The sequence below is a fragment of the Macaca mulatta genome, chromosome 3 (assembly GCF_049350105.2).
Source record: "Macaca mulatta isolate MMU2019108-1 chromosome 3, T2T-MMU8v2.0, whole genome shotgun sequence".
Taxonomy (NCBI): Eukaryota; Metazoa; Chordata; class Mammalia; order Primates; family Cercopithecidae; genus Macaca; species Macaca mulatta.
Window position 1 is genome coordinate 3074993 of NC_133408.1, and position 12854 is coordinate 3087846.

Below are 12854 nucleotides of genomic sequence, written 5' to 3' on the forward strand. Positions count from 1 at the left end.
GCTTTGTGAGAGTAACAAGGCTGTTTATTTCACCTGGGTGCAGGCGGGCTGAGTCCGAAAAGAGAGTCAGTGAAGGGAGATGGGGTGGGGCCGTTTGATAGCATTTGGGTAGGTAAAGGAAAATTACAGTCAAAAGGGGTTCTCTGGTGGACAGGGGTGGGGGTCACAAGGTGCTCAGTGGGGGAGCTTTTGCGCCAGGATGAGCCAGGAAAAGTAATTTCACAAGGTAATGTCATCAGTTAAGGCAGGAACAGGCCATTTTCACTTCTTTCGTGGTGGAATGTCATCACTTAAGGCAGGAACCAGCCATCCGGATGTGTACGTGCAGGTCACAGGGGATATGATGGCTTAGCTTTGGCTCAGAGGCCTGACATTTTGGATTTGTGTCCCCACCCAAGTCTCATGTCGAATTGGAGGAGGGGCCTAGTGGGAGGTGATTGAATCATGGGGGCGAATTTCCTCCTTGCTGTTCTCATGATAGTGTTGACAAAAAGAGTCAAACTCTGTGAAATATTTGAAGAGATTTGTTCTGAACCAAATATGAGTGACCATGGCCTGTGATGCAGCCCTCAGGAGGTCCTGAGAACATGTGCCCAAGGTGGTTGGGTATAGCTTGGTTTTATAGATTTTAGGGAGGCATGAGACATCAGCCAAATACATTTAAGAAATGCATTGGTTTGGTCCAGAAAGGTGGGACAACTCAAAGTGGGGACTTCCAGGCTATAGGTGAATTTAAACATTTTCTGGTTGACAATTGGTTGAGTTTGTCTAAAGACCTGGGATCCATAGAAAGGAAATGTTCGTTGAGATAAAAGATTGGGAAACAGGTTCTTTTGAAGTCTCATAGTGGCTGCCCTTAGAGACAATAGATGACAAACGTTTCCTATTTAGATCTTTTTTTTTTTCTTTTTTTGGATATAAGGAATAAGTTTTAATGTTCATTAGCAGAGTCAGGTTACTACAATAAACAACAATGTATATTTCAAAATAGCTAGAAGAGAGAAGTTGAAATGTTCACAACACATAAAATTGATAAATACTTGAGGTGGTGCATCCTCTAAATGCATGACTTGATCGTTACACATTCTGTGCATATAACAGAATATCACATGTACCCACAAATATGTACAAATATGTATTTTTTTTTTATTATACTTTAAGTTCTAGGGTACATGTGCACAACGTGCAGGTTTGTTACATATGTATACATGTGCCATGTTGGTGTGCTGCACCCATTAACTCGTCATTTACATTAGGTATATCTCCTAATGCTATCCCCGCCCCACCACAATAGGACCCGGTGTGTGATGTTCCCCTTCCTGTGTCCAAGGGATCTCATTGTTCAATTCCCACCTATGAGTGAGAATATGCAGTATTTGGTTTTCTGTTCTTGCGATAGTTTGCTGAGAATGATGGTTTCCAGCTGCATCCACAAAGGACACAAATTCATCCTTTTTTATGGCTGCATAGTATTCCATGGTGTATATGTGCCACATTTTCTTAATCCAGTCTGTCACTGATGGACATTTGGGTTGATTCCAAGTCTTTGTTATTGCAATAAACATATGTGTGCATGTGTCTTTATAGCAGCATGACTTATAATCCTTTGGGTATATCCCCAGTAATGGGATGGCTGGGTCAAATGGTATTTCTAGTTCTAGATCCTTGAGGAATCGCCACACTGTTTTCCACAATGGTTGAACTAGTTTACAGTCCCACCAACAGTGTAAAAGTGTTCCTATTTCTCCACATCCTCTCCAGCACCTGTTGTTTCCTGATTTTTTAATGATTGTCATTCTAACTGGTGTGAGATGGTATCTCAGTGTGGTTTTGATTTGCATTTCTCTGATGGTGAGTGATGATGAGCATTTTTTCATATGTCTATTGGCTGTATGAATGTCTTTTGAGAAGTGTCTGTTCATATCTTTTGCCCACTTTTTGATGGGGTTGTTTGTTTTTTTCTTGTAAATTTGGTTGAGTCTTTATAGGTTCTGGATATTAGCCCTTTGTCAGATGAGTAGATTGCAAAAATTTTCTCCCATTCTGTAGGTTGCCTGTTCACTCTCATGGTAGTTTCTTTTGCTGTGCAGAAGCTCTCTAGTTTAATTAGATCCCATTTGTCAATTTTGGCTTTTGTTGCCGTTGCTTTTGGTGTTTTAGACATGAAGTCCTTGTCCATGCCTATGTCCTGAATGGTATTACCTAGGTTTTCTTCTAGGGTTTTTATGGTGTTAGGTCTAACATTTAAGTCTCTAATCCATCTTGAATTAATTTTTGTATAGGGAGTAAGGAAAGGATCCAGTTTCAGCTTTCTAATTATGGCTAGCCAATTTTCCCAGAACCATTTATTAAATAGGGAATCCTGTCCCCATTTCTTGTTTTTGTCAGGTTTGTCAAAGATCAGATGGCTGTAGATGTGTGGTATAATTTCTGAGGGCTCTGTTCTGTTCCATTGGTCTATATCTCTGTTTTGGTACCAGTAACATGCTGTTTTGGTTACTGTAGCCTTGTAGTATAGTTCAAAGTCAGGTAGCGTGATGCCTCTAGCTTTGTTCTTTTGGCTTAGGATTGTCTTGGCAATGCAGCATCTTTTTTGGTTCCATATGAACTTTAAAGCAGTTTTTTCCAATTCTGTGAAGAAAGTCATTGGTAGCTTAATGGGGATGGCAATGAATCTATAAATTACCTTGGGCAGTATGGCCATTTTCACAATATTGATTCTTCCTATCCATGAGCATGGTATGTTCTTCCATTTGTTTGTGTCCTCTTTTATTTCACTGAGCAGTGGTTTGTAGTTCTCCTTGAAGAGGTCCTTTATATTCCTTGTAAGTTGGATTCCTAGGTATTTTATTCTCTTTGAAGCAATTGTGAATGGAAGTTCATTCATGATTTGGCTCTCTGTTTGTCTGTTACTGGTGTATAAGAATGCTTGTGATTTTTGCACATTGATTTTGTATCCTAAGACTTTGCTGAAGTTGCTTATCAGCTTAAGGAGATTTTGGGCTGAGACAATGGGGTTTTCTAAATATACAATCATGTCATCTGCAAACATGGACAATTTGACGACTTCTTTTCCTAACTGAATACCCTTTATTTCTTTCTCTTGCCTGATTGCCCTAGCCAGAACTTCCAACACTATGTTGAATAGGAGTGGTGAGAAAGGGCATCCCTGTCTTGTGCCAGTTTTCAAAGGGAATGCTTCCAGTTTTTGCCCATTCAGTATGATATTGGCTGTGGGTTTGTCATAAATAGCTCTTATTATTTTGAGATACGTTTTATCAGTACTGAATTTATTGAGATTTTTTAGCATGAAGGGCTGTTGAATTTTGTCAAAGGCCTTTTCTGCATCTATTGAGATAATCATGTGGTTTTTGTCTTTGGTTCTGTTTATATGCTGGATTATGTTTATTGATTTGTGTATGTTGAACCAGCCTTGCATCCCAGGGATGAAGCCCACTTGATCATAGTGGATAAGCTTTTTGATGTGCTGCTGGATTAGGTTTGCCAGTATTTTATTGAGGATTTTTGCATTGACGTTCATCAGGGATATTGATCTAAAATTCTCTTTTTTTTGTTGTTGTATCTCTGTCAGGCTTTGGTATCAGGATGATGTTGGCCTCATAAAATAAGTTAGGGAGGATTCCCTCTTTTTCTATTGATTGGAATAGTTTCAGAAGGAATGGTACCAACTCCTCCTTGTACCTCTGGTAGAATTCGGCTGTGAATCCATCCGGTCCCGGACTTTTTTTGGTTGGTAGGCTATTAATTATTGCCTCAATTTCAGAGCCTGCTATTGGTCTATTCAGGGATTCAACTTCTTCCTGGTTTAGTCTTGGGAGAGTGTAAGTGTCCAGGAAATTATCCATTTCTTCTAGGTTTTCTAGTTTATTCGCGTAGAGGTGTTTATAGTATTCTCTGATGGTAGCTTGTATTTCTGTGGGGTCGGTGGTGATAGCCCCTTTATCATTTTTTATTGCATCTACTTGATTCTTCTCTCTTTTCTTCTTTATTAGTCTTGCTAGCGGTCTATCAATTTTGTTGTTCTTTTCAAAAAACCAGTTCCTGGATTCATTGATTTTTTTGGAGGGTTTTTTGTGTCTCTATCTCCTTCAGTTCTGCTCTGATCTTAGTTATTTCTTGCCTTCTGCTAGCTTTTGAATGTGTTTGCTCTTGCTTCTCTAGTTCTTTTAATTGTGATGTTAGGGCGTCAATTTTAGATCTTTCCTGCTTTCTCTTGTGGGCATTTAGTGCTATAAATTTCCCTCTACACACTGCTTTAAATGTGTCCCAGAGATTCTGGTATGTTGTATCTTTGTTCTCATTGGTTTCAAAGAACATCTTTATTTCTGCCTTCATTTCGTTATGTACCCAGTAGTCATTCAGGAGCAGGTTGGTCAGTTTCCATGTAGTTGAGCGGTTTTGATTGAGTTTCTTAGTCCTGAGTTCTAGTTTGATTGCACTGTGGTCTGAGAGACAGTTTGTTAAAATTTCTGTTCTTTTACATTTGCTGAGGAGTGCTTTACTTCCAACTATGTGGTCAATTTTGGAATAAGTGCAATGTGGTACTGAGAAGAATGTATATTCTGTTGATTTGGGGTGGAGAGTTCTGTAGATGTCTATTAGGTCCACTTGGTGCATAGTTGAGTTCAATTCCTGGATATCCTTGTTAACTTTCTGTCTCATTGATCTGTCTAATGTTGACAGTGGGGTGTTAAAGTCTCCCATTATTATTGTATGGGAGTCTAAGTCTCTTTGTAAGTCTCTGAGGACTTGCTTTATGAATCTGGGTGCTCCTGTATTGGGTGCATATATATTTAGGATAGTTAGCTCTTCCTGATGAATTGATCCCTTTACCATTATGTAATGGCCTTCTTTGTCTCTTTTGATCTTTGATGGTTTAAAGTCTGTTGTATCAGAGACTAGGATTGCAACCCCTGCTTTTTTTTGTTTTCCATTTGCTTGGTAGATCTTCCTCCATCCCTTTATTTTGAGCCTATGTGTGTCTCTGCATGTGAGATGGGTCTCCTGAATACAGCAAACTGACGGGTCTTGACTCTATCCAATTTGTCAGTCTGTGTCTTAATTGGACCATTTAGTCCATTTACTTTTAAGGTTAATATTGTTATATATGAACTTGATCCTGTCATTATTATATTAGCTGGTTATTTTGCTCGCTAGCTGATGCAGTTTCTTCCTAGCATCGATGGACTTTACATTTTGACATGTTTTTGCAATGGCTGGTACCTGTTATTCCTTTCCATGTTTAGTGCTTCCTTCAGGATCTCTTGTAGGGCAGGCCTGGTGGTGACAAGATCTCTAAGCATTTACTTGTCTGTAAAGGATTTTATTTCTCCTTCACTTATGAAACTTAGTTGACTGGATATGAAATTCTGGGTTGAAAATTCTTTAAGAATGTTGAATATTGGCCCCCATTCTCTTCTGGCTTATAGAGTTTCTGCTGAGAGATCTGCTGTTAGTCTGATGGGCTTCCCTTTGTGGGTAACACGACCTTTCTCTCTGGCTGCCCTTAACATTTTTTCATTCATTTCAACTTTGGTGAATCTGACAATTATGTGTCTTGGAGTTGCTCTTCTCGAGGAGTATCTTTGTGGCATTGTCTGTATTTCCTGAATTCAAATGTTGGCCTGCCTTACTAGGTTGGGGAAGTTCTCCTGGATGATATCCTGCAGAGTGTTTTCCAACTTGGTTCCATTTTCCCCGTCACTTTCAGGCACACCAATCAGACGTAGATTTGGTCTTTTCACATAATCCCATATTTCTTGGAGGCTTTGTTCATTTCCTTTTACTCTTTTTTCTCTACACTTCTCTTCTTGCTTCATTTCATTCATTTGATCTTCAGTCACTGATACTCTTTCTTCCAGTTGATTGAGTAGGTTACTGAAGCTTGTGCATTTGTCACGTAGTTCTTGTGTTATGGTTTTCATCTCTATCAGTTCTTTTAAGGTCTTCTCTGCATTGATTATTCTAGTTATCCATTCATCCATTCTTTTTTCAAGGTTTTTAGTTTCTTTGCACTGGCTACGTAGTTCCTCCTTTAGCTCTGAGAAGTTTGATCCACTGCCTTCTTCTCTTAACTCGTCAAAGTCGTTCTGCATCCAGCTTTGTTCTGTTGCTGGCGATGAGCTGCATTCCTTTGGAGGGAGAGATGCACTCTGATTTTTTGAATTTCCAGCTTTTCTGCACTACTTTTTCCCCATCTTTGTGGTTTTTATCTGCCTTTGGTCTTTGATGATGGTGACGTACTGATGGGGTTTTGGTGTGGGTGTCCTTTCTGTTTGTTAGTTTTCCTTCTACCAGTCAGAACCCTCAGTGGTAGGTCTGTTGGAGTTTGCTTGAGGTCCACTCCAGACCCTGTTTGCCTGCGTATCAGCAGCAGAGGCTGCAGAAGGGGATATAATCTCCTGGTGTCTCGTTTGCTAAGACCCTTGGTAAAGCGCAGTATTAGGGTGGGAGTTACCTTAATTTCCAGATGTTGTGTGTCTCAATTTCCTTTGGCTAGGAAAAGGAATTCCCTTCCCCCTTGCACTTTCCAGGTGAGGCAATGCCTCGCCCTGCTTCAGCTCTCACTGGTTGGGCTGCACCCGCGGACCAGCGCCAACTGTCTGACACACCCCAGTGAGATGAACCCGGTACCTCAGTTGAAAATGCAGAAATCACCCGTCTTCTGTGTCACTCATGCTGGGAGCTGGAGGCTGGAGCTATTCCTATTCGGCCATCTTGGCTCCTCTATGTCCCTATTTAGATCTTTAAAAGGTGCTAGACTCTTAATCTCTTCAGGACTGGGAGGACTTGAAAGAAAAAGATCTAGCTATGTTAAGATTCTTTAGAGATGCAAAATTTCCCCCACAAAGGACAGCTTTGCAGGGCAACGATATGTCAAAGAAACATGTTTTGGGGTAAATTATTTTGACTTTCTTCTTTGTCACATAATGTTATGCCAGAGTCAGACTGGAAAGTAAGTCACAACATGTAGGGTTAAATAAAACCATCGCATGAGAATTTATAGTGTGTAGGACATCACCATCCAGATAGGATTTAGGACCATCTAGATAGGAATTTGGGCAAGATTAAAAAAAAAAAAAAATGAGAGCTTAGTCCTCAGTAGTGAGCAAGTTCTCCTGAGATTTGATGGTTTAAAAGCATGTGGCACTTCCCCCCTTGTCTCTCTTTTTCCTGCTCTGTCAAGTGAATAAGATACCTGCTTCCCCTCAGCCTTCCGTCATGACTGTAAGTTTCCTGAGGCCTCACAGCCATGCTTCCTATACAGCCTACAGAACTGTGAGTCAATGAAACCTCTTTTCTTCATCTATTACCCAGTCTCGGCTAGTTCCTTATAGCAATGTGAGAACAGACTAATACAAGGAGCACTCACACACAGTAATCACAACCCTGCAGTCAGCTATTCCATGCACTGGCTCCAACCCAGTGGAGTGAATTGGAGACGTATCTTCAGTTGACAAAGCCACCCTGGCACGATTCTTCACTTTTCACTTCACTTTACCCTTCAGCGTCGCTGCCTTGGTTGCTGTTCACCTTCTCTCCCTTCAGGTAACAGGATCCAACAACCCATCAGGAATTTCATTAGATGTGGCACGATCCCATTTCACCCATACTACACAATTAAAAACATTTTAGGCTTGGTTCTCCTCCCATGATGATTACCTGTTGGAGTCCTGTTTTAATCTGACCTACTAGGAGACCTAGATAATTATACCCCAGCAAATCCCCTAACGCACCACCTCACATCCAACCAGAATGACACATCAACCCCATGCTCTATTCCCAATACCTCAGGAGGAATTCTAGCCCCTGTCTTCTCTGTTCTCATCCTGGCCATTTTCCCAATACTTCACCTGTCTAAACAATGGAGTACCCATAATATTCCACCATGCAGCTAATGTCCATCTGAGTTCTAGGAGCAGATCTTCTCACACACATGTGGATTGGGGGTCAGCCCATTGAACAGCCTTTCATTATGTTTGGTCAGGCAGCATCCGTTATGTATTTCCCTCTCACTCTCCTTTCAATACCACTCACTAGCTGAATCGAAGACCAGCTACTGAAAGGAAGAAGTCCGTGTGGTATATTTATGTGACTCTGGTCTTGTGAACCAAAATTGGAGAGCACTCCTCCCTAGGCCAATTCAAGGAAGAAGCCATCTGCTCCACCACTGGTACCTAAAGCTGTGATTCTTCTTTACCCCCTGACATTCATACTTGAGGTACAATTAATTAATTTTAACTGCCATGTCAGTATTGGAAAAACTCCTATAAATTATTACGACAACCATGAACATTTTTGCATTGCCACTTTTCCCCATTAATTATGTACTATGTGTTTAGTCACACATTGTACGTTTATGTATTATTATACGTTAAATTGTGCCCTGCATGAATATTAAGCAAGAATATGAACTGTCGTGACAACCTGTCTTATGTCAGCCAGGCCAAAATCCACAAACCCAGTTCTCAAGAGTGTGAGTGTCACCCGGTACAGACAATCCTTAACATTACATAGGACATGTAACTATAGATCATACATAGCACATGTAAGCCAGATCATTTCCCAACAACATGCTTATCACCTCCAAATAAACTTCTTAACTACCAAGCTTCTAGAAATTAGCCACCATTTGGGAAGAGTCCTCCTCCTTACTCCGGGCCCATAAAACCTTGGGTCTTTCACCATCTGTGAAGTTCACCGGCACTTTCCCCTTCCCCGAGTCATACAGGAAAGAGGACCTGGTTAACACCGTCCACATGCCCTAGAAATAAACAAAATCAGACTGCAGGACACAAAGACTTAGACAAATCTTCAAACTGATGTCCTAGCATTGTAAAATGCCCCAGGTTAATATGGAGTGTCTATGCAATTCCAATCAAAATCCCAATGCAACCCCTTCTCTTCTCTCCCTTCCTCTGCTCCCTTCCCTTCCTCTGCTTCCCTCCCCTCCTCTGCTTCCCTCCCCTCCTCTGCTCCCCTCCCCTCCTCTGCTCCCTTCCCCTCCTCTGCTCCCTTCCCCTCCTCTGCTCCCTTCCCCTCCTCTGCTCCCTTCCCCTCCCTTGCTCCCTTGCCTTCCCCTGCTCCCCTCCCCTCCCCTCCCCTCCCTTCTCTTCCCCTCCCTTCCCTTCCCTTCTCCTCTCCTTTCCTCTCCTCTCCCTCTTTTCTTTTCTGAGACAGAGTCTGGCTCTGTTGCCCAGGCTGAAGTGCAATGATGTTGGCTCACTGCAACCTCCGCCTCCCAGGTTCAAGCGATTCTCCTGCCTCAGCCTCCTGAGTAGCTGGGATTACAGGCATGTGCCACCATGCCCAGCTAGTTTTTGTATTTTTAGCAGAGATGGGGTTTCACCATGTTGACCAAGCTGGTCTCAAACTCCTGACCTCAAGTGATCCGCCCGCCTCGGCCTCCCAAAGTGCTGGGATTACAGGCGTGAGCCACCGTGCGCTGCCAGTGCAGCCCTTTTTAATAAATGACAAGAGTTACAAGAGAATCTTAAATAATTACTAGGTAAAACTACTTAGGAAGGGATACTTGACCTCCAGGTATTAAATTACATGAAAAAGCTCAGTAAACTAATCAACCTACAACTGGCATAATTTTTGGAAAGGTTACGTTACAAACGTTGGAAATAAAGATTCTAGAACTTTTTTTTTTTTTTTCATTTTAGGGAAAAGCATTCTAAAGGTAAAACAATAGAAGTAAATGAAAACGGAAGATACCTATCCAGTGTGACATATTTGTGAAATATATAGTTTTATATATTTTAAAATGTACACAAGTAGATCTGGGCTGGGCACAGTGGCTCACGCCTGTAAACCCAGCACTTTGGGAGGCTGAGGCAGGCAGATCACCAGAGGTCAGGAGTTCGAGACCAGCCTGGCCAACATGGTGAAACCCCATCTCTAGTAAAAATACAAATATTAGCCGGGTGTGGTGGCAAGTGCCTATAATCCCAGCTACTTGGGAGGCTGAGGCAGGAAAATCACTTGAACTTAGGAGGCGGAGGTTGCAGTGAGCTGAGATCGCACCATTGCACTCCAGCCTGGGCAACAGAGTGAGACTCCATCTCAAAAATAAATAAGTCGATCTGAAACAACAGCACAAATGCTGAAGCTACGGCACACCAAGGGCTTGGTTCACTCCAGTGGCTACACCCAGGTGAGAGTGGGAGGGCAGCACTTGAGCCCGGGGCCACAGGAAGCATCCATGGGAGCCCACAGGCTGTTTGATCTTTCAAGGAGACAGACCAGGCAGGCCTGAGGGGCAGGGCTGGGTCACGGTGGGCACCTGTCAGGTCCAGGCTGTGGATGCCTCTCTTCCTGAAAGGAATCAGGGCTCCCCAGGGCCAGGGCAGGAGGGGACAAGACAAGAACCCCTTGTCCCACCCAAGAGCCACGAAGCTGCGAGGACAACCAGGGCTGGTCATAAAGACAGAGCAGATGCGGAGGTGCCACTGGTCACAGACGGGACACAGTGGCTGCATCAGGGAAAGTAAGGCCACCAAATGTGTTTAGAGCCACACAAGATGATGCTTACAACATGACTGTCACCATTAGAGGAGGCAGCTCTTCACCCTGCCCTTGGTGAATCGAGGAGCGTAGCCGGTGACCCTCCCGCCGTCCCTCAGGAACCAGGCACAAGGAGGGAGGCACGGATGCTCTTCCTGGAAGATTCTAGCTAACAAATAAAGAGGGCTCACGGACCAGCGGATCCTGCTCAACCACCCGGTGAATGAACAGTGGCTGTAAACGTCCCCGGGAGACAACTGAAGACACACAGCCCACGGGAGAGTGCGGCCAGCAAGCCCTGCGGGAAATCCAGTGTGCTCACGCATTCACAGAGGTGTGTGCACGGCGCGTGGTGGCGCCGAAGAATCCAGGCAGGGTGTCCCTGGGCCAGCGGCCAGGCTGCTTCAGCGGAACCACCCAGAGGGGAGCCAACAGCAGACAAACGGGGGCCCATAAGCTAAGAGACCTAAGAGGCCTCAGCCAGTGGCCTTGGAGGAGCACTGGGGAGACTGATTCCAGCCAACCCGGAAAATACAACGAGACCGTCAGGGAGATGTGAGCTCCGAGCGAGGAAGACTCGGGAACCGCTGGAATGTCATTTTCAGGTGGATGGTGGTTTTGTGGTTATATATTTAAACAAAAAAGAGGCCCCATGTGTGAAGGGTTCCTGCTTATATTTACAGATAGGTTTTGTTTGTTTGTTTTGTTTTTGTTTTTTGTTTGTTTTTGTTTTTTCCCCTGAGGTCTGGGATTTGCTTTTACTCATTTGGAGGGAGAACGTAGGCAGGTGTGAGGATGGGAAGCCGGGTCAAGCAGGCATGGATCACAGTAGGAAGAGGCGAATGGAGCCCGGTACAGCACTCTCAGACCCGTCCCTCCGCTTGGGAAAGGGCAGGGCCTGGTGGTGCTGCAGGGGGGCTCCGTGACAGGTGGGAGTCGCTGCAGGCAGGAGATGAGGGGCAGGGCAGGCTTGGGAAGCAGGTGGGCCAGCAGGGGCCAGCAGGTGGGGGGAGCCAAGCTGTCCTGAGGAGAGATGGGGGCAGGCAGGGTGGCCAGGAGCACCAGGTGGTCAGGAGGACAGCATGGACAGGCCAGCACCCGTGACCCTAGGGCAGGCTGGGGCCTGGAGGTGGGGGCTGGGCTGTCAGGGGCCACCATGCACCAGCGGGAGGTGGATCTAGTGAGTCACAGCCCTGGAGAAGCAAATCACATCCTGACCTGGGGTGTGGAGGTCACACAGAGAATGCATCCCCCTGGCGTGGGCACCACACCCTGCTATTGACCAAGAGCCTGCACCACGGTGGTCTCTGGAGACCCTCACCACAGCCTGGGAGGCAGCTACACAACAAGCTTCCCCCCACCCCGGCAGTGTGGGCTGGAAGATGCTGACAGCCTCGGGGGGACAGGAGTGGGGGCACCCGGTGTGTTGACATTTGCCAGTTTCCTTGATGTAGAGACTGCTGCCATGGTCACATTCAGGCTGCCATCATGACGTCACCTGGTGCAAAAATGCCTGAAACCTTAACAGTTGGCTGTCAGGAGCTACATTTAACCATCCACTGTCATTAGCCTGCTGGAAACTGCACAAGCCGGCTCTGCACCCTCTGTGGGGCTCACACAGGTTCCGCTCCTGTAGCCCTTCTGGGGCCACAGCTGTGGACTCAGGTCCCTCAGCTCCACGGCACTGCAAGGTCTGGGGAAGGGGGAGGCTTGGGGTTTGGGCCAGGCTGCAGAGTTGCAGACAACAGAATCCACACTTGCTGACTGAAGCATGAAGAGCTTTACTGAGGGCTCACAGAAGGGCTGCGAGGACAACAGAATTAGACACCGGCACAGTCTGGGCCAGCAGCATGGCCCGCTCACACCTCCCTCTCCAGGTTACACAGTTCAGGATCCAAGTCCTGCGTAAACGCATCTGACTGGAGAACTGAAATCCCATCGAGAACAGCTGCAGGGAGCCTGGGGTCATGGTTTTCAGCTCCCGGCCACTGCGGTCCAGGAAGGCCAGCCAGACGAGACCTAAGCCAAGTCCCCACATCCCCCACGAGGGGACATGCCAGGAGTGTCCAGGACTCCGGGCCGCCCTCTGTGCTATGCACCATGGAGTCAGCTGCCTCCCAGCCATGGGCCACACCTGATCAGAGTTCCTTAGAAGCCGGGCTCCTTGCCTTCCTGCCTTGGCTCTGATGACCTTGGGATTTTGCAGACCCTCGGGAAGAGCTGCCCAAGACAGCACCCCCACTCCAGACCCTGTCTGATGGGCTGTGGACGTCCGCACATTCCACAGAATATGACTAGCTGTGGAGCTCAATGTGAAATGGCCC